The following is a 27,430-nucleotide window of genomic DNA, read 5'->3' on the forward strand; positions in this document are numbered from 1 at the left end:
TGAACGATAGGAGAAGGCACGCAAACAGCAGGGCAGGATGTCTCAGATGGAGGGACCAGCAAGGATGAAGGTGCTAAGGAAGAGCAAGCCTACCCTCCAAAAAGAAAAGTATACCTCACAGTTATGAAGAAGAAATCTAAACTCGTGTAACTCCCAGCTAGAAAATACCAATAAAGACTTACAAGAAAAATATTTTGACATATACTGTTTCTCATTAAGGCTTCAGTTCTCACGACTGTGCTAGGGAAATGAAGGCAATCTTTATCAGTGGGGTACCTTCTATGCATAACGCACCATGCCTCTCCTTTTCTCCTCCATTGGGAAAAGAGGACATTTTCCTTTCTACTTGGTAGATGAGGAACTAGGCACAGAGAGGTTAAGAAACTTGGCTAAGGTCACAAAGCAAGTGGCACAGCTTCCAAAGCCGACGATCTTCTCACTGGTCCACAATACCAAAAGCAAAAGGAACTTGAACTTTCCACATTGGCTTTCCTGGTATTTGTATATTTCGTCAATGGCTACGGTTTCACTCACACACAGAATGCAAAATTAACTGGCAAAGATAAAGAAAGAGGTGCAGGGTCTTTGGTACTGTCCTCAACACTTTCTGGCTGGCCAGCCTCCCAAACTCATTTGCTCCTACAGACATCACATGGTAAAAGGTAGAGGTTTTGTTTTGGTTTGTTTTTTTATCCAGTATTATTTTGTTCTGAAAACTTCTATTACAAACGTAAGCCACGTCATCCCTATATTTTTAAATTTAGAGACTGACTCCTTTAAAGTTACACTGTGAATTCTCTTCATTCACATTCCACGATTTTATCATAACCTTTTTTGGCAAGCTTCGCGGTGAAGACTCGTTCCACACAATCATAACCCTGAGGGGAAAAAATTAGGCTTTGTTGATACAGTCCCAAAAATATTTCATATTTCGGCTTGTTCGGAAACACCAGCTGTACTTTCCCAGCACTTTCTTTTACTCTGAATTTAGGATTTAACAGTGAGGGCATCTACATATGCCCTTCTCTTGGCAGTTTGTTGAAAGTGCCATACTACATTGTTTTCATTACCTAATAAAGTTAGTTTGCATCCCAGAATATAAATTAGCCAGATATAAAGAAAAAAAATGAAATGATCTGTAAAGCTGCAACATAAGATACTTTAGTGCTTCTCATGCTGGCTGTCCATTACAATCACTTACCAAGCTTTTAAGACTACCACTGTCTAGAGAGGGAGGGAGGCAAACCATAAGAGACTCTTAAACACAGAAAACAATCTGAGGGTTGATGATGGGGGTGAGGGAGAAGGGAAAATGGGTGATGGGCATTGAGAAGGGCACTTGTTGGAATGAGGGCTGGGTGTTGTATGTAAGCAATGAACCACGGAAATCTACCCCAAAACCAAGAGCACACTTTACACACTGTATATTAGCCGACTTGACAATAAATTCTATTAAAAAAAAATATATATATATATATATCTCAAAGAAAAATCCTATAAAAAATAAGCAAATAAAAATCACCCAGGTGATAAGGCCTCTGGAGTTCCTGCATACTTTATCACATCATACATATGCATGGAAACATTCAGTGCTTTAATTTCTAAGGAAATAAAATGAACTTCAATCTCCTAAGAAAAAAAATAAAGAATAATGAAAAAATTTTTTTCTGCTCCAAAATACCCTTCCAACTGATGCCTGAAATTCCCTAAATTAAAGATTAATTTATTGGCATTTAGTGAAAATTTTCCAGAAATGCAAATGTCTCTTTGTAGATAATAAAATCTGTACTTCGGATGAAAAAGGAAAAAAAAAAAAAAGAATACCACTGTCTAGATGCCACCTTAAATCAATTAAATCAGAATTTCTGGGGGAGAAGCCTGGGAATTAATATTTATTTTAATAGCTCCCTGGGTGATTCTATTGTGTGATTAGAGCTGAGAATTACTGTGTTACTCCTCCAAGCAAACCAGGAATCTTTACAATGAAGTTCCTTACTGACAACAGAGCTTTGCGAAGGGCATATTCAAACATCCTGTCAAACGGCAGCTGGCCAGATGCCAAAGAAGCACTGAGCCCTCCAGATCTCTGCCTGCCCCAAATGGTCCAAACCAGATGCTGAGCCCCATGGTACCTCTAGGACTCTCCCGGCCCACACATCTTTTCAATGTAGGATATTACTGCATTGGATTGAAAATAACGCTTTACATTAGAGCTCTGCTACTCAAAGGGTGGCTTCCCTGAACCACCAGCATCGGCATCACTTGGGAGCTTGTTAGGGCTGTACAGACTCAGACACCTGTACAGACCAGACCTACTGAATCTGCACTTCAGCAAGATCTCCAGGTGATTCAGTGGTCTTGAGTATGGTTCTCAAACAGTGGGCCATGGACAAGCGCTTCATCATCTCCTGGGAATATGCTAGAAATGCAAATTCTAAGGCCCCATATCAGGCCTACAGAATTAGAAACTGGGAGTGCGGCCCAGCAATCTCGCTGAACAAACCCTCCATGGAATTCTCATGCACGCGGTGGTATGAGAACCAAAGGGCTGGAATAATGATTCTCAACCCTGGCTGCATGCGAGAACCGCTGGGGAGCTTGAACAATCTAGAAGCTCAAGAATACACCCGCTTTAATTCTCAGGAACTCTGAATCAACGAGTTCTCTAGAGTCTTCTTGGAAGAGGTCAGAGCTCCCTGGGAGGCATGAAAACAGCTGAGAGAGGGGTAGAGGGTAGGGAGTGGGAGAGTCAGATCCGAAATGTGGCCTACGTACATCTTACTGAAGGTTAAATCACAGTTTACCAAAGTTTATTAGAATTTTGAGTCCAGGGACGTTTTATTTCTTCATCCGATAGTTCACACCACGAACACGTATTCAATTTACTCCCAGAGGGATTTGCCATTCATATAATTAAATTCAGATATTTGTACACAGTAACAAACTTGCAAAATGTAACAAGGATTTTATTTTTAAAAACCCGGCAATAAAATAAAGCCTCAGAGGATGGTTTGGATAAGTGTACAAAGAAAATGGAAGATTTCTTTCAAAAAGACTGATTTTGCCTAACAAACTTCTCTGAGTACCCGGTTCCCTTTTTTGCCGTAAACACAGGCTCCCAGAAAAGGAAGGAAAATTACTAGAGAATGGGAAAATGACTAATGAGGAGAACTTAAATTAACTAGATTTGTGCAATCAGTTCAGCAACATCTTAAGAGGAATCTTCGTAACAGTTTGAAAATGTCACAGAGGCATAAACCTTAGAAATGAAGAACTCCCCAGGGTGGTGTTGAAGCGGAAGGCAACGTCCATTACAGAATACAAACAAAGCCTCTGTTTTGCTGAGTGATCCACATTGGATGGGTTGCTTTCTGCACTTCAAGTTTTCCTCCACTGAGGAAGGGGATGCTGCAAAACCAGGCTCTCTTTTTGTGAAATCAGGATCCGGACTTGAAAGGTGCGGCGCATCTGGAAATGGGGGGCTGGCCGTGTGGGTGTCTCTGTGGACATCCTTTAGCCAGGCCTTCTGTGAGCCCGTCCTCTGCAAGCAGGGCCTCCGGGAGGACCAGCAGTAACTGCTGAATTAGAGGAGGAGCCAGTCCTCCTTTTAAAACCCCAGTATTTGTTAACCACGTAGAGTTTTAGAAGTACAGTGGAAGAAATGAGATCTTACGAAAAGAAGGAAGGAACAGAAAACCAAGGACACTGTCAGCAATTCTGTCAATAAAATCCCGAGTCCCAGAGGTGGTATATGGATTTCAAAAGTCTTGAGGACTCCAAAGAATACTATGTGCTGATCGGAGGTCTTCAGAAGTTCCTGAAAGCGACTGTACTTATGTGATTAAAATGATAGATCAAGAATAAGGAGGGCGCAGACCAGCATGGAAAAAGGACGGGCGGAAGGCACCGCAGGACGCTGCTGTTGTTCAGTCTTTGCTGACAACAGCAGCCGCAAAGGAACAACAGCGGGCTATTTAGCTGTTCAACTGGTAGTTCTCATGAGGGTTTGCACATTCCGGCGGGGGCGGGGGGATGGGGGACACAAAAACCGTGTGGCTAAAAATATGGAAGTAGATTTTTGAAAAAATTATCTTGGCCGTTTATTTCTTCTTTCTCTTCCTCCTTTTTTTATATCTGTTTTACTTAAGACAAAATACTTGTTTGTACCAGTGGCTCGTCATTTAACAGAGGCTTCTTTTTAGCTACTTTTCTCTCTCTCTTGCATACATGGGAGTCAGTATACCTACTGGCTTACTATCAAGATTTGAGAGACAGAAAAAAGTATGTTCAAATCTTGGCTCCTCTGAAACTATCTGTGTGATCTTGGACATGTTTCCTGACACTTCTCTGTGTCCAAGTTTCCTCGGGGTTGTTGTAAGAGTTAAGTGAGGTAATATATATTGCAAGCAGCCCTTTGCCTGGCGCATCCAAGTGTCCAGAGGAGAAGAGCTCTTATCACCATCATCAATTATTACAAAAAGTCTAGGCTTTGAGTCAGACTAACTTAACAATACTCAGTACAGTATACTCATGTGTTAAATGGGGCATCAAAATGCTTACCCTACAAGACTGTTTTGGAGATGAAAACAAAATGTATGCATTCGCTCCTATTGTATAAATATATAATATTTATAAAAGCTATATAAATATAAAAGAATACTTCATATTAAACATATATGTGCACACGTACATCAACACATACATATACACACGCAGAGCATTATCCTAGGCGCTAATATTAGCTCACTCCTCCTCTCTGTTTTAAACCTAATGCCCAACACAATGCCTAGGACACAGATGTGATCATTAAATGTCTGCTATTATTGACAAAGGTGAAGCTGATTATGAAACACATACACACACCATATATCCCCACATACACACAACTCTTAGCGTGCCGCCTACAGAGTCATCTTAGCATGCTAGAAGTTTGACTCAAGTGCTGCTTCTCTGTCAACTTCCACTACTTTCTTTATTGATTTCTTAAAAAAAAAAAAAAAAAAAAAAAAAGGCCACTTTTTTGAGAGAACAGTCTCTGCTCTGTCTGGAGAGCAGGAAGGAAGCTGCCTTATAGAGGTAGTTTTCCCTGGAGATTCTTCCCTAGCTATTTCTGCATTCAAGATGTGCTGATGGGACTGGCTCACAAAGTTAGCAAACTGACAAGATGGAATATAATGTTAAAGACTGCCTCTCCAAAACAGACACACAGAGGTCTCCTGACATTTATACCTACACCATTAAAGGCCCTCCCCAGTAAGAAAGTGCTTCTTCCTTGCAGACCACCTCTGGCGGTCAGCGTCTCTCAGAACAGCCTCACTCCCTTCCTACAACTCTTCCTCTGAAGGCCTCTCCACCCTCCTGACCATTCCTTCCTAATCAGCCTTGTGCTGGGCCAAGCCCCTGAAAGGGCCCCACGTTTCTATGCCGTCTTTGTATTCTTTGTGTACCCGTGGCGTAAACCCTCATCTACCACGACCGCCAAGAGGGCACCCAGAGACTACAAATATGTGAGCTGCAGCTGAGCAAAGGGACGTGTTTACTTTCCATCCGGAACGACAACTTGACCTGCAGCAAAAACAAAAATACTGCGATGTGTATTTTTTCCCAGAAATGATAATTATAGTACTCCAAACATTTTTCAAACTTCAACTACCAAAATGGAAAAGGCATTCAAAAAATAATTTATTAAATAGCTTATATTCTTGGTAGCCCTTACATGGAAATTCTACTTCCCCCCTCCCCCCTTCATAGCCATTAAAGGGTTTGGCTCCTGGCTCAAAACCCTCCTCCAGAGCAAGGTGAGGTTCAACCTGCCCACCTGCCAGGTAGGTGGTTGAAGCGCTATCCTTATTCATCATAGTGTGGGTTTATAGCACCTTTTCCACCCCAAAATACCAGCGATTTAAGAAATGCAGTGACACAAAGGCAATTCTGCACATCTGGCTGATGAAACGCCTGAACCAAGAAGCAGAGGCCAGAGGGGCTCCAGGTACCAAACACAGCAGTATAGTATTTAGACCCTTCTCAGGAGCATGATGCAAACCCCAGCTTACTCTCACTCCTCTCTCTGAAGAATGTGCTTCTTCAATTCATTCCCCACCTGGTCGTTTTCCTCTAGCCAAAGTTCTTCTAGACTTCTTACTCCCATCGGGAAATGGCCCTTGTAACTACCGCTCTCAGGCTTTCCAAAATTCTTTTGAAGTGGTTCTCACGTGAGTGTGTTAGACGGCTTTTTAAAGCATGGACTGTGAACCTCGCTTCCAGAGTTGCTGATTTAGTTGGTCTGGGTTGAAGCCTCAGAACATGCATTGCTAACAGATTCACAGGTTACTGATGCTGCTGTCCAGGCACCATGATTTGAGAACTGCTGCTTTAAACCATGTCTACTTGAAAATTTCTAACTCTCGTAAGCTCTATCATCATCTCTCCTCCTCCCAGGCAAAGCTGCTTCTCTCTCTCTGTAGATAATGTACTAGAGCTGGTGTTCGATGTAAAAGGACAGTAACGTGCCTGATGACGTGACAGGCCTAAACTCGTCCTCTTCTACACTAAATAGCAGTCCACAGGGAGCTACCATCTCAGACCTGAGATAAAACTCAGAGAGGAGCTCCTGGAGAGAACAGGCGCACATTCAGACCACTATATTAGATTTGCATGGAGAGGTCAGGGCTGTTGCCAGTGAACAGCTGGGGCTGCTCCCACATTTCAGGGGTATAGCATACTTCCAAATATTTTCAAATGCAGCAAAGGACATAATGACACCATAAATCAGTCTAACCAGAATGAATTAAAGGGGGCAAAGTAGTTAGTATATGATGAACCAACTCTCACAAATTCACCCTCTAATAATTGGGAATTTGTGATAATTTGGAATCAGAGTGTTATGAAATTTAACTTTAACTTAATGTGTGATGGGGACTAGACTCTACACAAAGTCACTAGGGACCTAAATTCCTTTCATTTATTTGCTCCTCAATACATACTGCACAGCCCTCGTCCATCTAGTCTTTCAACCAGTGGGAAGAGAAGAAAGTGGAAGGGGGAGGGCACAGCTCTAAGTGGCATACTGTGAGAAGCTGCATTATCCCTTCAGCTCCCTTCACCTGGCTCGGACTTAGTCACACAGCCACACCTACCTGCAAGGAAGTCTGGGAAATGCAGTCTTTATTCTGGGTGGCCATATCGGTAGCCAAAACTTTACGGAAGAGGAGAATGGACACGTGGAAGCAGGGACTAGGAACCTCTACGATAATTTTTCTAAGGAAATAAACTGTGTTAATATGGAAGTATCCTGCCCATTTTTTTTTATTTGTTAAAGTTTATTTATTTAAGAGAGAGAGTGCACGCGCCTGTGCATACATGAGCAGAGAAGGGGCAGAACGAGAGGGAGACTGAGAATCCTAAGCAGACTCCAAGCTCACTGTGGAGCCCAACATGGGGGCTTGATCCAATGACCATGAGATCATGCCCTGAACTGAAATCAAGAGCTGGACGCTTAACAGACTGAGTCACTCAAATGTTTCATGTACTGCCCTTTAAAGAATAAAAGTAAATAAAACATTCTGAAGAATCACTTGACAAACACTCAAAGAAAGCAATACAGGTAGGTGTTTCTTACCAAATATCTATGTCTAGGTGTTAAACAGGCCTGGAAGATTATTATTTATTTATCAACTCCAAAAATATGTGATCATCAACTGCCATGTAAGAGACATGGTAACAAGTTGTATGTTTTTAAAAAAGCAAGCATATATATACCCTAGTCATCAGTGAGCCTAGATTTTCCATGCATACGAACTTTAAGCAGAAAGCTAGGTTTCTTTTGGAATGTTCTAATTTCAACAAATCAATCTAATCCTTCCTGTAATTAAGGTATGAAAAAAAGGTGGACTGAAGATTTGAAGGCTTAATTATAAGAAAGTAGAGGAAATAAAATGCTTGACCTTGCATAGAAATGTGGGAATGGTTCTATCTACATACAGGACATCTCTGTCAAAGGAGAAAATTTTTCTTAGCCAGAAATTCTTACATGTAAGTGGATAAAATGGTGGCCTACCTAGCAAAGCCAAATGACTTGCTCAAGGGTCATGTGGCTAGTGAATGGTGAGGCAGGGCCAGAAGCCAGGTCTCCTGGGGAATTCTACATTGCTTCCACCAAGAAACACAGTCAGTTATCATACTAACATTCTCGTCCTTTGGTCCATAGTGTGCATCTTTCCCTGACAGTTACTCATCTTTTCTGCAATACTTAAAATTGCTTAGAATCTAGCTTAAAATTTTGATTACAAAGCTCCTTTATTATGAAATCAGTTAAGTATACAAACCAAGCCAAAAGTAACCCTTTATAAGTGGAGTGGCTAAGAAGGGTCAGAAGAGAGCAACCTCTGGCCATAAGGTGGCTGTGGTGCTGTCCACCACTTAGGTGCTGATAAGCTACTCATCCACACAGGCAGAGTCTTGTTCTCTGAGACATGGATAACAAATATGCTGGGGGCGGGAGGGTGGCATGACTGCCAAGATGGGATCTACGTGCACACCAAGGGACTTGGGACTGGAGACCTGGAAGGAGACAGCTCCCATGTGGCACACCACAGGGCTCCTCTGGAACAACCCAATCTCCAGGAAGTTTAGACCTCTTGGCAATTTCCCCCAGTCCATTCAGAAAACGAAGCCCAGCCACAGAAACGTAGAAACTCTAAGACAAGAGGAACTGGCAATAAATACCACACAGCATCTCTCAGCATTAAAGACGAGAAAAAGCCTGATGTGGAAGCTGAGAATCTGCTTTCATGATCTCAGCTTGGCATAGTGTCTGTAACACAGAAATTAAGTTCTGAAAAGCCCTTCTGTCTGCAAAATCCCTCCGTGCTGCCACGGTTTCCTCACATTTTAAGCATGTGTTTCTTTGCTCTTCTCCCTGGTTTTGTGGTAGACTTGACTTATCTGGATACCTGCAGCTGGTGATGGCTGAAATCCTACGGATATGTGTGACCTCTGATATTCAGACTCTGTCCCAAGACGAGTGTAGGCTTCTGCTGGCCCTGTCTTTTCAAGGCATTGTGGATCCCTTGCCCAGCAAATGAGAAAGCCAGCCTTCCCTATTCCTTGTCCCATCTTCTCTCCCTCTTCTTACTATTTTCCTGCTGTGAAATCATAGCTATCCTTATGCTCAGAAAAGCCACTTCTTACAATTTGGGGTTTATGTTAATACTATCCTTTGTACATGTTATAACTGAGAATATAAAAACTTGCCTCAGAAGGGAGAAAGGGAACTTCCTAGGAGATCAGGTATAAACTAGAGGAAGCAGTAATCCCCAGGTTTTCTCTAGTGATTCAGGAGCTTATCAGTTGGCTGTATGTGAATTTCTATTCTTAGGCGTTTTGTGGTGTTGTTGTTAAGAAACAAAATGAACAAAAAAACAGACTCTTAAATAGAGAACTGTTGGTTGCCAGACGGGCAGTGGATGGAAGGGGGATGGGTGAAACAGATAAAGAAGATTAAGAGTACACTTATTCTAAGTATTTTTTAATAGAGTGTTTCTTTGAACCTGACAATGATTTTTTAAAATATTTATCTATTTTGAGAGAGAGAGAGAATTCCAAGCAGGCTCTGCATTGTCAGCACAGAGTCTGACATGGGGCTCAATCTCACAAACCGTAAGATTATGACCTGAGCCGAAATCAAGAGTCATGCACTTAACTGACTGAACCACCCAGACACCCCTCTAAGTATTTTTTAACAACAGATTAAGAAGCCACCCTAACTCGCTGACATATTGCCCAGTCTCAGAACTCTCGGATCTAGGGTGACTATTGTCCCAATTTCTAGTTATCCTTGGAGATACCACTTTTTCATTATCTTCCCTATTCAAGAGGATTTCCTCCTAGGAGGCTAACAGAATTTGATCAGCCAAATACTTTTTTAAAAAACAGTGTTTGATATAAGTGGCTACTGATCTATGCTAGTTTTACCCCATCTAAAAGGCTTAAACAACAGGAGATCGGAAACATCTCAACACCTGCAAGATTAATGGTGTAATCTAAGAAGGCTATTCAGTCAACATATCATTACCGGGCCTCCCATTAAAAAAAGATGGGGATTGAGGAATGGAAATATAGTAGACTCAGGCTTTCCACAAGAGGTAATTCCTGAGGTCTTTGTACACACTAATTGGTGCATGATGCCACAGATTACAGTTGCCCCGGAAAGTGCAACATTACACTGATCAGTACACTTGCTGAGGCATTTCTAGGAATTGCTCTTCCTTGTTTTTGTACCAAGCATTTCAGGGATTCACTCTACTGCCAAATACAGCACACCAGCTTTCTAATTTGTCCCAGATTTCTGTTTTCTGGTAAGGAACCATTACTTTCTAGGACTTCACTTTACTCTTCTTCCTCCTGGCTTTCTTTTAGAAACAAAAAAGTTCTGCCCAGTGCATGACTTCTTACATATGTGATAATGAGCTAAAAACAACTGGGCAGTTGGCTTATTACCAGCTAAACAACTTGCTCCTGCACAGGTACTTCAGAGCACACCTGATCAAATGACAAATTACTACACATCACGGATCTTCTGGGTCACTGTTTCATGAATAACTGAATATGTGAAGGTTAAATCAATGAATCACAAGGGTCTACTGTGTTGGTTTCTGTGTAATGAATCTTGCATAAATCATGGCTGTTCCTGTTTAGCAATAACCTCATACCTAACTCTTCTACCCAGTGCCCACTTAAGAATGCATGCAGAAGGCTCCACCTCCTCTAAATCCCCAATGAGGATGTTGGGGACACGGGCTTTGTCGCTGGTAAGCCTCCTTTTGAGTCAGAGGAGGTTTTCTCATGTAGCAATGACAAGGGCACTGTGGGATCTAATCTCCGTCCTTAATTATGTCACTGTGAGGCAAAAATTATTAAATTAAGAAAATGATTTTTTTATATTGGAAAACAGACTAATTTCTAATCAAAATTTAGAAATAAACAATCTAAACTGTCAGAAATATATCAAGCTGACTGAGTTGTTCAAGTGAGCTTTAAGAAATGAATCTAACAGCCATCTTTCACAACATTCCTGGTGAAATTAACATGAAAACTGTCCCCTAGTTGCTCTTCTGGTACTCTTTCTGAACAAACACATCTAACGGTTGAGGCCTTACTCTGTTTAATCGTCTACATACTGTTTTATAAGTTGGGAACCACATTATCTTTACTGTTGTCAGAGAGCCAAAGTGGTATTCTATCCATTCTTCCATCTACAAATGTTTCATACTAAGTGTAACACACGGTTCCTCACCTCCACAAACTTACTACCGAGTTTAGGAGAAGGCGGAGCACCAATCAACATGGATCAGGCTCTGGGGTAGACTCAGTCTAACTGCTTGTGTGAACCATACAATTCTTTAACCCTTTGAGCTTCCAATTCCTCTTTATCAAGGGAAGGTTAGCAGAGGATTTCTGAGGGTCTTTTCAAAATAAGAAATCGGAGACCAATACAGAGAAAGGAGAGGGTACCTGCAAGGCAGTTGCTGGGAAAGCTTCACGGAAGATTGTTGTCCTTATCAAGGTCTTGAAATGTGGGTAGGATTTAAAGCAGGTGTAGTGAGGAGATGGGGAGCAGGGACTACTCCTCGCAGGGGATATGGGTCCAAGTGAAAGGAGAGTGATGTGTGATGCAGCATGGCAGTCACACTCCCAACAAGCCACTTTTCAATGACACACCCACAGTGCTACCTCTGAAGAGCACACTGCGTCCCTACTTGCCTCCACGCTTTCAATGGGGAGGGGTAGAGGTGGGGAGGGAGAAGCATTTCCTCCAATTCTCTTTTGCCACATATACCTAGCTGGCCACACTGCCACCATCTATCTGTCCAACATTTCCTGAGCACTCATTACCTCCTGACACTTTCCTAGGAATCCGGAGACACAAAGTTCTAAACGTATGGTCTTTGTCCTCTAAGAGCGTTCTGGCTGTGTTCAACATCACCTCCCTCGGCGAAATACCCTTTCCCCTCGGTCTCCGCCACAAGTCTGACTCCTTCCTTTAGTCTACTGTTACAGACTTCATGCATACATCTTTTTTTTTTAATTTAGAAAAAATATTTTTTTAAGTTTATTTATTTATTTTGAGAGAGACAAAGACAGCGTGAGCGGAGGAGGGGCAGAGACAGAGGGAGAGAATCCCAAGCAGGCTCTGTGCTGCCAGTGCAGAGCCCGACACGGGGCTTGAACTCATGAGACCGTGAGATCGTGACCTGAGCGGAGACCAAGAATTCTTTGCAAGTTTAACCGACTGAGCCACCCAGGTGCCCCAATGTATCAATTTTATAAAAATGTTCACACTGCATCACTAATTACTTACATTTTGGCATTCTATGACCAAGTGTGCCTTCCATGAAGGTTGGGCTAGAGTCTGGTGCTTCTTTGTTTCTCTAATACCTAGCATAATGCCTACAACACAGTTGGCAGCCAGTGAACTATTACATCTCTCAGTAATAATATTCCCTTACTACTCTTAATGTTTCTACCTTTTCCTGTCTGCCTATCTATCCACACCTACCCACTTACCTATCTAAGTTCTACCACTCACTCTAGTGTATGTCCCTGGTAACCTCTCCTAGATCAGTTTCCTCATCTGTAAAATGAGTATAATAAAAGTCTCCACCTCACTAGCTTGTTGAGAGGTTGAGGTAATATATGTCACACTAATACCTGGCACATAAGTAAGCCGGTCTTGTTAGCTCTCAGTTCCCACTCGCTGCTAACTTCAGAAGAGTTACAAGAGGTTCTGAGATCTTTTCACAAATCACAGAAACCAAATTTACAATGTCAAGTCAAAGAATCCAATGATATAAAGGCAACAGACTAAATAATAAAGAGCAACTGTCAGGTAGCCCCAACCCAAAGTAAATGCAAAAATGTACCAAATTCCCAAAGCCTATCTTAACTACAAAACAGCAAAAGGTCCTGAAGTTTTTTAAAAATATTTATTTATTTTTGAGAGAAAGAGCGTGTGCACATGCACGCCAACGGGGGAGGGGCAGAAAGCAAGGGAGACACAGAATCCAAAGCAGACTCACGGCTCTGAGCTGTCTGCATTGAGCCCAACGTGGGACTCGAACCCAGGAACCAACGAGATCATGACCTGGGCAAAAGTTGGACGCTCAACCGACTGAGCCACATAGGCGCCCCAAAAGGTCCTGAACTTTTTAATAACCACGTAATTATCACTATTATCTTACTTTAGAAATGCCTACACACAATGAACGGTGTATTACTATAATACTGTATTGCAATCACACTGATACATCCTGTAAAGCTGATACAGTGCTTAAGCAGCTGGGCAGAGGGTGTATCTCATGGTGTAATTAACTTTATGGACTTTTCAAAGGTCTCCAGAACAGCAAGGTAATTATTTTAAAGAATTAAAAATATGCTCTACCAAAAGCCTTAAGTGGGCACGTGGTTTAAGAAGTCTTGACTGACTGGCTCAGGACTCCAGTATGATACCAGACCTTATATAGTACAATGAAACTCTCAAAATCAGTTCTGAAAAAAAAGTACCTAAATTTATTTGTAATTTTTAAAGGGCTATAGTGTATTGAGATGAATTCTAAAGTATGCAAGAATCTCTGATTAGACAATTAAGAAATCCCATCATCAAAGTTGTAAAATACTCTAGCATGGAATTAATTCCTTTCTTACCCAGTGCTCTAAATATTGTTTCCATAATATATGTTATTTATAGGCTCAAATGCTCTTTTGCAAGAAAATTTTTAAAAAAGGCTTATATTGGATAATGTATTACAGGATTTTTCTTGTTTTTTTATTTTAGAGAGAGTGAGAGAGAGAGCCTGTGTGTGCGAGTGGGGAGAGGGGCAGACAAAGAGCAAAGCCCAATGCGGGGCTTGACCCCATGACCATGAGATCATGACCTGAGCTGAAATCAAGAGCTGGGCACTCAATGGACTGAGCCACCCAGGCGCCCTGCATTGCAGTATTTCTGCAGCTAGTCCTTGGGGAGGACATATTGAAGGCAGCTGAGAAAATATGACAAAGAAAGACATAATGGACAAGCATCAAGGGACCAAATTTTTGTCTGAGCCCCATCACTGACTCACAACAGTAACAGGCAGATCCTGGCAAGAACAGCCATTTCCAAAGTATCAAAAAGAACATCTCGGGAGATGCAGGGAGAAAATCACAGGAATAAAAATGGCATTCTTAATTTTGGGGGGAGGAACCAAGAGAGAAGCAGTAGATAATTTAATTCATGAAGCTGACTTATACTAACTCATTTAAAATATTTTGTCTTGGGTATCATATCGTAGGTAATGTCACTAACAAACCAAACCTTTGGTATTATAATAGCCTCAGGAACTGAGCTTACCCCTTTCCACATGAGTAAACTGCTACTTAAGGGTGAATCAGAAGAGAGGTAAGTAGCAAACAGAATAAACTCTGGCAGTTCCTGAGAGCAAAGCTTCTCAGACCGTATAGTTACCAGGATCCAACAGCCTTTTAGATATTCAGAATTTCAAAGGGCACTTAAAACCATTCATTTACGCATGGAAAAAAGTTTACCCTGCCACCTTCTATTTACTGGAAACTTTGTTAATTCCTATACCTCCATGTATACAGTAACATATTAACTAATGTTTGAATTGAAAACTGAGAGCTACTCATGTATCCTACAGTTCTTCATGAATTAAAAAATATGAACTATATTTAGAGTGTATAAAACACGATAGCGAAATAAAGGGACAAAGCCCCCAAGAAACAAAATGACAGAACTTATTACATTCAAATCATGTTGTTTCGTGAAGTCACCTTAGGAAGTTATATAGTTATTCCAATTCTGCCATTTCTCAACATGTTTCTATAACGTGCCTTTTGACGTTTTCTTTTAAAGCAGTTCATGAGATACACATTAAAATCAGCCTCACTGCCTAAGAGTTCTAGCTTATACTTTAGCAAAAACAGAATCCCCCAAAGTGCTCACCTATTTATTTTATTAATCAGCTAGGACTCCATATGCCTTTTGGCTATTTTCCAAAAGAAAACCCTGCTTCAAAAAAATGAGAGTTTGCCATTACCATTGGCATTCAAAAAAAAAAAAAAAAAGTGCTACACACACTGAAAGCAATTAAAAACAAACGAACAAAACCCCAAAAAAGGACAGAGGAGGGAGGAAGGGAAGGAGGGAGGGAGGGAGGGAGGAAAGGGAAAGGGAAAGGGAAAGGGAAAGGGAAAGGGAAAGGGAAAGGGAAAGGGAAGGGAAGGGAAGGAGGGAGGCAGGGATGGAAGAAGAAAGGAACATGAAAAACATCCGTCCTTAGTATTCAGGCAGCCTCACTGGGACAAGACAGACTGCCAGAGTAATGGTGGAAAGGAGAACATCTAGATTTTAACATTCATTTGATTTTGTTTTAAATAGTCCCCACCTAAGAATCTCAATCTCAGGTCTACTCTATTTCATTCTACGATTTTTGCCAGTTTGGTAATTCCCTTTCTGTGAATAGGCTAGGGCAATAGATTATGCAACCTGACTGAAATACTCCTAAGTTACTAATTATTTTTCTGACTGAAAGTAGGAAAGAATGGGCTTAACATCAAAAAAATAATTGGGTCCGTATCTAGTCATCTTGTTAACACTAGAAAAATGACTCATAAAAATTTTTTGAAAAAAAATGCCATCGAGAAAGATGCTGCTTGCTTTTGAAGGTTAATTTTAAACAGTAATTAACAGAAGTAAATAAACATTTTAAACAACACTGATCACAGCTCTTCAACAATATCCGAATGCTTCTTCAGAGCATCACTTAAATGTCCAATTTCTCAAAAAAAAAAAAAAAAGTAAGTTTAATTAGGAGAAACAAACCAGAATTGCATAAAAGCCACACATTTAATCTTACATAAAAACTTCTTTGGAAACATCTCTGTATTAATCTTACAAGTTAAGAATGTAAGTACTGACATTAAGTTTCTGCTTATAGCTTTAGCTTTAATTTCATAGTACTTATGCAGGACCAAGGATCAAAAGATTGTTATGAAAACACTAGCCTTTACAACGCCACAGCAATAAACTGCCCTCTAAGCTGATCTGAGCTACTGATGTTAAGCACCATGGAGCTCCCAGCATCTCCAGTGGCTTCCACGTAATGAGGCAACACCGCAGGAGAGATTCAAGAAGGAAAACATGGTATGGTTACACCAGCTTCCTAATGACTGAAGACGAGAATCCAAACTCTTTACCATGGCACTCGAACCCCCTGGCATCTGGGTATCACCAATGCCATGCCTCATCGCCACCCCGTGACCCCCGTTCTCCACCATTCTAGGACCCATGCTTGCTCCGGTCACAGTGAGAGTCACTGCTCCCTCATGAGTCCCATGCTCTCCTCTCTCATGTTTTGAGGCTTTCTCTTTTCTCCTTTTAACTCATTCAAACCTCAGCTTCACAAAGGTGAAGACTTCCTTGACTTTGGGAAAGATGCACTGTCATATGTAGGTATAACGGAAGTACCCACGCAGGCCTCCCAAATTACACTTGGGGTCCAGTACTGCAAGAGGAAGGGGTCTTTGCTACAGTTTTAGTGTCTGTGTGTCTAGCAAGATGTTGTGACCTCACTGGTGATCATTAAACCTTGATGGGCTCAACGGCTGAGGAAATAAAGTAACAAGAGTTGGCTGAGAATATGGGATGCAGAATGAGACCGTGTGGGTTCCAGTCTTGGCTCTACCTGGCTGTGTGACCCTGGGCAAGTTACTTCACCCCCTTAATTTACTTCATGAGCTTCTTAGGAGTATTAAATAAAATAATCCATATAAAGTGCCTGGGGTGACATCTGGTACATGGTAAGCATGCTCTAAATGTTAGTTACTATTACATCATATTTTCCCATAGAATCCCAATTCTCAGGAATAAGAGATCTGTTTTTAAGCAAATGAATCAAACTACTATAGTTTGCAGATGGGCAAGAGAACATTTTAACCAGGGAGGATCTGAAAGACAAGAGAGGAGAAGAAGAAAGAGGGCAGGAAGTTGGAGAGAGTAAGACTGCATGTGAATTAAGGCTCAAGCAAACGCAAAGGCAGGAAATAATAAGACTAAGAGGAAATAAGAGCTGGAAGTTGAGTGAAGCTTTTAAAATAAGCAGAGAACCAAACAGGATTTTAAAGTGGTAGGTCAGGAGAACAAAGAAATCCATCACCTCACTGGGCTCTAAGGCCATCACACCGGTATCAATTACAATTACATATGAGCCACCATGGTTCCTCCAACTCACCACTGACCAGGACCGCTGTACGTGACTGCAGGTACTTTAGATGTGCCGCACAGAGCACTACCACAGAGTATCTCCACAAGTCCTTCTTCTATTTATTTACTCGTGCGTTTCTCATCTTTCAAAAATTGGCTCCAAAGAAAAGAAAAATGGAACTGGATGCTCAGATTCTAACTTAACCTTCAGGGATATGGAAAGCGTTGTTAAAAAAGCTGATTCCTCTGGCATAAGACCTCCTCAAAGTCAGTGCATTCTGTCTCTTCAAAGTGATAAATAAGGTATGTGCACCAAGCACTTGGCACATTACAAGGAATGTGGAATGTGAATGGCCTGGTACAGCCTTAACCAGTATCAAAACTACCTATTCTGGGATGCCAGTGAATCCATTTCAAGTGGCAACACAACATACGCTTATTAATAATGCAAATAGGAAACTACAATATTAACATACATACTTCAAGGAGCTTGTTATTTTTACTGAACCATGTGCTCGTCCCGACGGCAATCTTAACTTTTCCAAGAGGGACCAAATGTGAACCAAAAGGACACTATTTGATGAACCCGACAAAAGTATGTATACCTCTTAATGTTGCAGCGTTAAGTCCTCCCTCGACAAAATTACCATGTCATCCAAATGGTTAACAACTGTATGGATGACCAGAACCTTCGTTTTCAACTTTGGGATACCTTCATTTTGGACATGAAGCCTTAGCTTTTTGCTGAACCATAAGAAAATTTCTTTAAATATGTTAGTGTTGAATTAGCAACATCCACTTATGTTCATGACAGGGACAGCCTCAGGATGAATCAAGTTAAGAATTACAGCAGGAGAGAGGAAGGGAAGTGTGGGGGAGCAGAGGTGACAGAAGGGACGGAGACTGGATGTGAATCCAACTTCAAATGGCACAGCGGCCAAGGACACAGTCCAGGGTCACCACCTTGTTTCAACAGATGAGGCAAAGAAGGCTCCGAGAGGTTACATGACTGACTCAAGGTCACAAGAGAAATGGAAACCCAACACCCAAGGTCACAACAGACATGGAAACCCAACAGAAAACAAAACTTCCATCAAGACAGACCTAGGTTCTCTTAATTCTACCAACACAGTTGCAGTGTCCGAGATGTGATTTCCTATTGAGTGAAGGCAATTCTAACTCATTTCTGGGGCTGATTCCTTGCCTCAGCGGCTTTCCCACTCTGCACTGCGCAGTGAAGGGAGGCCGGACATGGCAGAACAAGAGCCGCCACACACTCGTGTGCAACATGCACGCTGCTCCAAGCTGTGCTGGAATCGGTGCACCCCTCCCCCTGCACATGGCGCTTCTCCACCCCCACCACCGCCTCCTTTGTCCTTCTCCACCTGCTGAAATCCTGTCCATCCTTCAAGGTTAAAATAAACCTGTCACCTTCTCTGGGAAGGAAAATTATCCCTGATTTTTCCGGTCAGAATATCACTTCTTTCTCAGTGCTCTCAGAGACTTCTTGTACCTCTGAATTATTGAAAGTACTTATTTCATTCTAGTTCCTATTCCTATTCTAGTAAACTGTGTTCATGTCTGTCTCCCCCAGAAAACTGGAAATATCTTGCGCTAGGACTAGACATTATTCATTATAATATATGTGAATGTTTACCACATTAAAATCTTAGCTAAGAGTTGAACTGTTACAAATTTTTTTCTGCATTTTCCTATTATTGTTTTTAAGGTACTGTAGATACAGTGGAGATAGCTCTTTACCTCTGAAGACCCTACAAGGATCCTAAACTCTTACTCACATAATAGGCTCCTGAAATGAAACAGAGTCTAGAATAAGGAAAATAAGAAAGAAAAGTAAGTTAAATATGTGGTCTGCTACAACAGGATTTTGTTATTTCAGGCTACGACGCTGCCATAAAGTGCACCTGAGTTTGTTAAGTGCGTAAATATATTAGGTTGGTTTAAAAAAATGAGGTGTGGGGCGCCTGGGTGGCTCAGTAGGTTGAGCGTCCGACTGTGGCTCAGGTCATGATCTCGCGGTCCGTGAGTTCGAGCCCCACATCGGGCTCTGTGCTGACAGCTCAGAGCCTGGAGCCTGTTTCAGATTCTGTGTCTCCTTCTCTCTCTGATCCTCCCCCATTCATGCTCTGTCTCTGTCTCAAAAATAAATAAACGTTAAAAACAATTTTTTTTAAAAAGTGAGGTGCATTAATATTGCTGGAAACAGGCCAACACACAAGGCTATTCCAGTGGAAAGGGGGGAAATGCGGTGTTGGGACGACAGAAGGCAAACAGAAATGAGAAGAGGTGTACAGGAAGAGATGATAGGAGAGAGAGAGGAGGGGTGAAGAAAAGAATGTCAGGAAAAGTTCCAGAGCAAATTAATCACTACAGACACAGGAGCTAAGGGGCCTGGACAGAAATCAAGAACGAAAGAATGAAGGAAAAATTGCAACATCTACCCAGGCGAACAGCATACTCCTGAAGGGGACGTGGTGTCCAACGTGAGTGAGTGAAGGGCTTCTGACTGGCGGGTGTGCTGTCTCTGCTCTCAATCGAAACATCTGAATGGATCTGGACGCTCTCCCCACCTCTTTGCTTTCTGACCACCGCATCTGACTTGCTGAGGGTGGAATCAGAAACAGAGCCCTGGCAGTGGCTTCAGCTGTGCAGCTGGCCATGTTCTGAAGCCAGGACAGACTGGGCTCAGGAAAGAGGCTTTGCAACTACAGAACAGATTCTCCCATTAATCAGCAATGGTCATGGGAGGAAGAATCTGAGCCAGTCAGCTACTGGTCTGGATATTGCTAATAATGTCTCTCTTTGGTTTCTGGAGGACCTGCGCCAGCGTTTCTTCCAACTGCATACAGCAAGTACGATTTTTGCCTTTGTTTTTGAAAAACGGGGGGCAATAACACCGAAATGAAATATGACCAGAGCCAAAAGGGTACACCTGGACGAAATTAGGCACAAGTAAAATCAAAGACAGGTCAAGAAATCCTAAACCCAGTGTGCCTCTGCCTTGCAGAGGATGAATAGCTCTCTATTCAGTAGGAGTTACTGTCCTGTTTTGTATCATCTAGAAATCTCCAATAATTACATACTTCTCTCCTTACCAGGTCAATGAAAATTAATATTCATAATCACAACCCTCAAGTATTTCCAAATTCTGAATGTGTTTCATACTCACGGATGCTTTCCGAGGAGGAATCTGTGTAGAGTATTCCCTTATTACATCCTATTCTGAACCCTGCTGCTTACAAGCCTGTAGGGGATTCACAAGGACTACAAATTAAAGTCCAATTTTTCTTAGTATATCATGAGTGACTTCATTGAATTTACTCTCAACAATCATGAGACATTAACTACCCGTAAGGTGCCAGGCCCTGTCCCTGCCTTCGGGGGATACAGGCAGGCACACGGCAGAGTAAAATACAGTGTTAAGTACACAGCCACGGAGGTCTCACTGACAGTCAAACAGAAGTCTGTGGTTAGGAGGTGGGAGAATGACTCAACAGAATAGGGCTTCCTTGTAAGCTCAGGAGTGTGCAGAAGTGACCCAGGACTTGCCACTCCCTCAGGTGGCTTGGGATTGTAGGGTATGAGTAATCATGCCTGAGAAAGACATGTTGTCATAAACTTGTAAAAAGAAATCTGTGAACAATTTTAAAAGAAAACTAAGCAAATCAGGGTATGGCTTTTGTTGACATCCCTGGGGAAGAAGAAACAGAAGCATTCACCAAAAGTCAGAGAGAGAAACACAGCCTCAAACAGAAGAGGTGAAGGATTAAACCAGTCAGAAGACCAAGCTGAATAACCACAACCAAGAGCCACCAAGTTGGAATCTCTGGAATTTTACTCATGTGTTCCAGACAGTGTAATACTTTGGACTAATATATTAATGACTTAATTTCCAAACGTCATCACCATATAAAGAGAAGGACTCAAAATCCTCTCTACCCTCGTATACTTGGATGCATTTCGAAGGCTAATTTGGATTCCGGCCAGTTTTTGCTCAGGCTTCCCCATCTCAGGAAATGGAGGCCCAGGGTCAATGTGAAGTTCACCTCCTAATTTGACCCCCAAATTCAAGCAACTTGAGACTTGATAACTATACCTCTAGATGGCACACAGAACCCCACCCTTCTCTCCAACTCCTCTGTCAACCTCTGGTCCAGCCGCACATCACTCCCCTGGCTCTCCTTCAGGGCCCAAGCCAGCCCCCTGGCTTTGCTCCAGCCTCCTCCTAGAAGACTTTTTACCCAGAGCAGCCCAAGCTGATCTTAAAAAGGGCATCCTATCATCTCCATCGGAAGCCTAAAACCATCTAATGGCTTCTGATTACACTTAGAATAAAATCCAAACTCGGGCCTTAGAGTCTATTTGATTTAGTCCTTCCTTACCTCTCCAGCTTCCCCTCGGGTTCCTCCCCCACCCTCACTCACTACATACAGCGCCGCCCCCGCCCCTACTCACAGAGCTCCACACCAGGTTGTCTAATCTGTGGTTTACTCTGCCCAGAATGTTCTTCCCCAGGCTCTTACACAGCCTGCTCCTTCCTAGCTCTCAGTCCAACCTAAACATCATCTCTTCGGAGACTTTCTCAAGCCATCCTCTCTTGGTCTTGGCATTCTGTTACCCAACTGCACTTACACACTCTCATTTATGACTTTGATTTATTTTTTCCCATCAGACTAGAAGCTTGGGGGACTGGGACCCTGTCTGTCCCATGCACTCTGTATTTAGCACAGCGTCTGACACAGAGCAGGTGCTCAATAAATACTTGTTAAATGAAAGAATGCATGAATTAGGGGAGATTACATAGGCATTTGCTAGGGGCAGATGACCATTCCCTTCAACAGGAGTGTATAGGATAAATACATTCACTCTATAAACCTCAGACAAAACCAGCTTTTGTGACTCAGACAGTTTTTGAGAGCGACTCTGAAGGCTAATTCTAAATCTGTTAACATCTGTGCATATTAGTATTGCTTCCTAACTTTTTCGCGTCAGAACCCCTCAAAAAGCACACAAACAAACAACAGCGATGCCAAAGCCTGAGGGTCTGCGGCGCCGAGTGGCTAAGGTCAACCCCTGTCGGGAGGGGCATATGCTACCAAACTCAACTCCTATGGGAAAGAACACCTAGGGGATGTTGCTTCCTGTTATTCAAAATCTCAAGAAAAGCTGACACACTGACACACACACACACACACACACACACACACAGTTATTGGATGTAAAGCTGAGGGAATGTGTAAATGGGAAAATGTCTCCAGCTTACTGTTTTGATAGGAGTATTTAATGGGATGTCAGAGGCCATTACTCCACTCCCTAAAGTTTTCAGTGACCTCTCACTAGTGATCAATGACAAATATGGCTGAAATACTTACAGAGCCAAAATACATACGCTTTACAGGGACTTCAATTAGACTAGTTTCCTGTCTCAGCTACAGAAGAAACTCTCGAAGAAATATCTTCAAGCAGCTGAAAAACCAAATGAAGATCCCCAAACCACATCCTCATGAAGTAACAGGAATACAGTAATGAAGACACGAGAAGTTCAAAATACTAGGGCATTGAGGTGCATTGAATTCTGAGTATACAGAAGTATGTTTCTGTGAGCATGTGCAGGTATCTAACTTCACAGAACATCTGTACTTGTGTGGGGCTCTGTCGGCTCTTTGGTTCTAGGCTCCCTGTGAAACAACAAGCCATTCAATTAGGCCCTGCGTCGGAGCACAGGGCAGAAACGTATTGCTCTTGGCCTCACGACTGTCCTTCCCAGCTTGTGTGAAAAGACCATGTTGACTGTACTGGGGAAAAAAAAAATTAAAGGAAAGAAAGCTCTAGTGTTGTAACTGTGCCAAAGAAGTATAAAGAAACAAACCCAGATGCTAGAATTTAAGGCATTTCCTCTGTTTTGTGACTATGTCCTTTAACTGAAGGTCAAAAGAACATTAAAGGGTTTAAATATTTTAAAGCCCAGGATGGATATTTTTGTGGCCCTCTCAGTTTATGTGCACCAGGGACATAGATCTAGCTGACATTTAACAAGCAGGGTCTATCCAGCAGCATTCAAAGAAAACCCTGGTATCACTTGCAAACAGGATTGATTTGAATTTCTGGTACTTTACATTAATACAGATCGGTTCATTTCCCTGACAGCCTGAGCCCTTCCGCAATGCCAGTAAGAAAATCAAGTCATTCGTAAGCTCACTGCGCCTTAATCCCTCCGCATGTCTGTGTTCTCATTTTATAACTCTTTTTTCCCCCTGGGGACATTCATTTATTTTTGATGCTACACATAACAGTAAATAATGTGAGATATAATCATCTTATTTCTCTTCTCTTTAAGGAGGCACTTAAGATTTATAAAGACCTCAAATGTGTTTTCTGGTCATAGGAAACAGTATCTCAGACCATGAGACATACAGCAAGATCAATCATGTTACACTATGTTCAGAAAACGTCCATCAAATGGGCTACCCCACGTGGTGATAGGACTCCTATCCCAAAGTAATTCTTTTAAGAGATGACAAAAGTCTCAATGGAAAGGTTAACAGGACTCAAGAACGGATGACATGAAACCATGGAGCATCAAGTTAGTATGTGACTTAATTAAAAATCCCTCTGAGTTGGGGCGCCTGGGTGGCTCAGTTGGTTGAGCGTCTGACTTCGGCTCAGGTCGTGATCTCACGGTTCATGGGTTCGAACCCCTGCATCGGGTTCTGTGCTGATAGCTCAGAGCCTGGAGCCTGTTTCAGATTCTGTGTTTCCCTCTCTCTCTGCTCCTCCCTCACTCGCACGCTGTCTCTGTCTCAAAAATAAACAAACGTTAAAAAAAAAAAATTGCTCTGAGTTGATGAGTGATACGACTAAAAGATACTAGAAAGACCTCATATCAACCAAGAGAGCAATAAAATAGAGCAAGGAACTCCCACGGCAGAGCTCTGAAGGGCCATATATGGAGACTCCTAAAAAAACACCATTTCACTGAGGCTGGTCCAAAATAGCTTAATCTCAGAAATCTGGGCACCTTTATCCTATGTTGACTCTAACGTTCTTCCCCAGTATTCTCCTTGCCATATATAGAAAATTGAAACACACTTTGTAAGTTAACCACCACTCCTTTTTTGTTTACCAGAATTCTGGGTTATTTACTGGAATGTTTTAAATAATTCTGCTGGGAGTCATCATGGTTACTAAAGGACATACCATCTAATCATGACCCGTAGCAGCTCTTGTCTACCCAAAGGAACAAAAGCCTTCTGACTTGTTGCTCTAGAAATGTCAACAAAAGGAAAGCAGTTTTCAACTTTATCTCTCATACTTCCCTTGCTACTCAATAGGGTCAGCTTCACTAGCATGTAGGAAGCAGATAGACAACACGGTTTAATAGCAAAGTTGGGTGTGGTTGCTATGGCGATAAGGGAAATGAAAGTGGAAGAAGTTGGAATAATATTTATTTGAAGAGTCTTGCCTTCTCTTCCGTAAGCTAGTCACAAAGTGCATAATGTTACGCCAATTCTTATAAAGAAACGCTGGAATGTATAGCTGCGGGTTAGATTCTAGGACTAATTTCTACCATCAAAGAAGAGCAAAATTTTCAGGAAACTCTTAAGCAAAAAATGTAAACACTATTATCAGCACTGTCACATTTAATAACATATAGGGAAATACAGACATACACGCGTCAAGATAAAAATTATACGGTTGTACTTATTTCCATGTATTAACTGTTAGGTCACCTGGCACGTACGTGTGCTTGTATGTATCTAGCTATAGAGTCACACGTGTACGTGGAACGTGTGTGATACGATGTGCTTTTGGTACAGAAAATACACACATGCACATGTGACATGATTTTTTTTTTCCAGAAAAAACATGTTTCCTAACACACATGGGCACACACTATTAGAGAGAGACGACATGAGGTATACTCTCCAGATTAAAGATGTTTGCTTACTTATTGAAATATCTGAAGGACCCCCAAGGACTTATTATAAGCCTTGAATTTAAGCAGACACGAAGCCAGGCCAGGAGGCATGAGAAAACACACAGGTAACATTTCTGGGAGTTCTGTGTTGCACTGAGGTGTGACCCCACGGCCTAATTTCCTTTGAAAAATTCCTGACAGAACAGAAACAAATTGGCTCTCAATCAGAAAGCATTCAGAAGGTTCCACCGTGATTAGCAATCGGAATGCCAAAAGGCACTGAGAACACATAAATGCAGTAATATCGTATCTTCTTTTTACCACCACAGAGATAAATATCACTTTCAATGTCACAGGCAAAGTAGTTAGAAAGTATGAAAACCTCACTAATTGCCCAGATCTGGGTCAGGCACAACTGAGACTATTAGATTTTGCCTCATGCCTTAGAAAGTAAGCAAGCACAGTCCCCTGAGGCCACAGTAGGACCACCATGGAACAGGTCACCAGTGCCCCTACTCAACCTAGTTTCAAGGATATTTGTAGAAGCCTCTTTCTATGCACGTCTGTCATGAACTCAAACTACACCAAAACACTGAAACAAGCATCCTTTCATGTTGCAAAAACACACCCCTGATATTTATAAAAGTTTGTGAGGCAGATTTTTTTTTTTTTTTGCCAAAGCAGCAGGAATGGTAAATAATAATCTTTTCTATAATACAAATACATAAACGAGATCAGAAGATATGCTACACGCCTTTAACATGTCCTTCTGTTAAGGGAACCACCAGTGGTCTTACCCATCCTTCTTATTTCCAGGACTTTTACTCTCAATGACAGAACATGGGAACAGATTTTGAAGAGGAGAAAAAATGATTTCATTTTTCAAGCTGAGTAAAAGGGAGGGGGGGGGAACCTAAGAAGAACATGATAAAATATGAGCTCATTTTACTGACACATAGCTTTTCTTTATGTCTATAAAACTTGGATTTTATCTACAGACAAATATATGGATATATTAAGAAGAAGTATCAATTTTTTAACAGTATTAAATTCTTGTATTGTTCTTTTGTTACTGGAACAGGAAAAGAAACGTTACTGATAAGGAGAAAGCACTTTACTTGCTTTTCGGGAAATTAAAAAAAAAATTCCAGCGACCAAGAAAAGAATAATGAAGTGTAGGAAAACTAGGAAGTTGTCAGCCAGAAACAAAAAACACATCCACGATTTAAAGGAACATTCCAGTCTCTTACAAATTCACACAAATATTAATTCATCACATGTTAATTCCTTCCCTCTTCCAACTTTACAGGCACTACTTGTAGCTGTTACTTCCTCCCAATGCAAAAAACACTTAGCAACAGAGACTGTAAATCAAAAGCCAGGAAGGTCATAGAATATATCCCCAGCTTTAGATCTATCAACAACCGATGTGAATAGAGCGCCTGAACCATTAAAAGAATGGTCTCATAGGTTTCAAAACTATTCAAATGCTCAGTACAGCACACTTTGTCATCAGTATGAACTAGGGAATGAGTCACATTTTATGTTCATTAGAATATTTCTTTTAAAAGCCCCAAATATTGAATTTTAGTGGTCTTAAACACCTTTCTTGAGAGAGTTATAAATTCCACAAAGAAGATACAGGCATCAGTTCTAGCAATAAACACGTCTATGAATCATAAAATAGTTTTTAAACTGGTTAAAATGAGCTTTGATTTATTTTTTGTTTCTTAGTATCTTCTAGAAGACCTACCATACACAACCCTTTTCAGAGTGGGAAAGGCCACTGAGTCCTAGCTACAGCCACATTCTTGGGACAGGATTCTTCCTGTATCACCACAAAAACAGCAGTGCAGCTGGGCCGGCCCTGGGCCCACGCTCTCCAGGTGTGGGGACACACTCAGGATGGGCCAGGACAAACTTCCAGGATCCTTGCTTCATCCTAAAGAGCTTTCCTCCTTCTGGGCTGAGTTCCTTTCAGAGGAATTTCACAATTAGAAAGGATCAAAATGGAAATACTGGCCGAGGTACCACTCGAGTGTAATCAATCAATAGGGTAAATAATTTAACATTCTGCCTAGATTATAGGAGCTGGTAGTAAAGAGAGAGAGAGGAGGTTGGGCTTCTGAGGTGGGAAGAAAACTGAAAGAACAGAACGGGGCCACTGAAGAAAAGAGACAAATTGGCAATCTTCGCTATTTTCACCTAAGCTTGGCTCCACTAACTTCCACTAA

At 41.7% G+C, this 27,430-nt stretch overlaps 1 protein-coding gene across 2 annotated transcripts in view; it reads right to left on the reverse strand.

Moving 5' to 3' along the window:
* The window catches only part of CRIM1 (cysteine rich transmembrane BMP regulator 1), a 187,788-nt gene that overhangs the window by 106,872 nt on the left and 53,486 nt on the right, over window positions 1–27,430 (reverse strand). The gene's annotated exons all lie outside the window — the stretch shown is intronic.

This window comes from Panthera uncia (assembly GCF_023721935.1).
Source record: "Panthera uncia isolate 11264 chromosome A3 unlocalized genomic scaffold, Puncia_PCG_1.0 HiC_scaffold_12, whole genome shotgun sequence".
Classification (NCBI taxonomy): domain Eukaryota; kingdom Metazoa; phylum Chordata; class Mammalia; order Carnivora; family Felidae; genus Panthera; species Panthera uncia.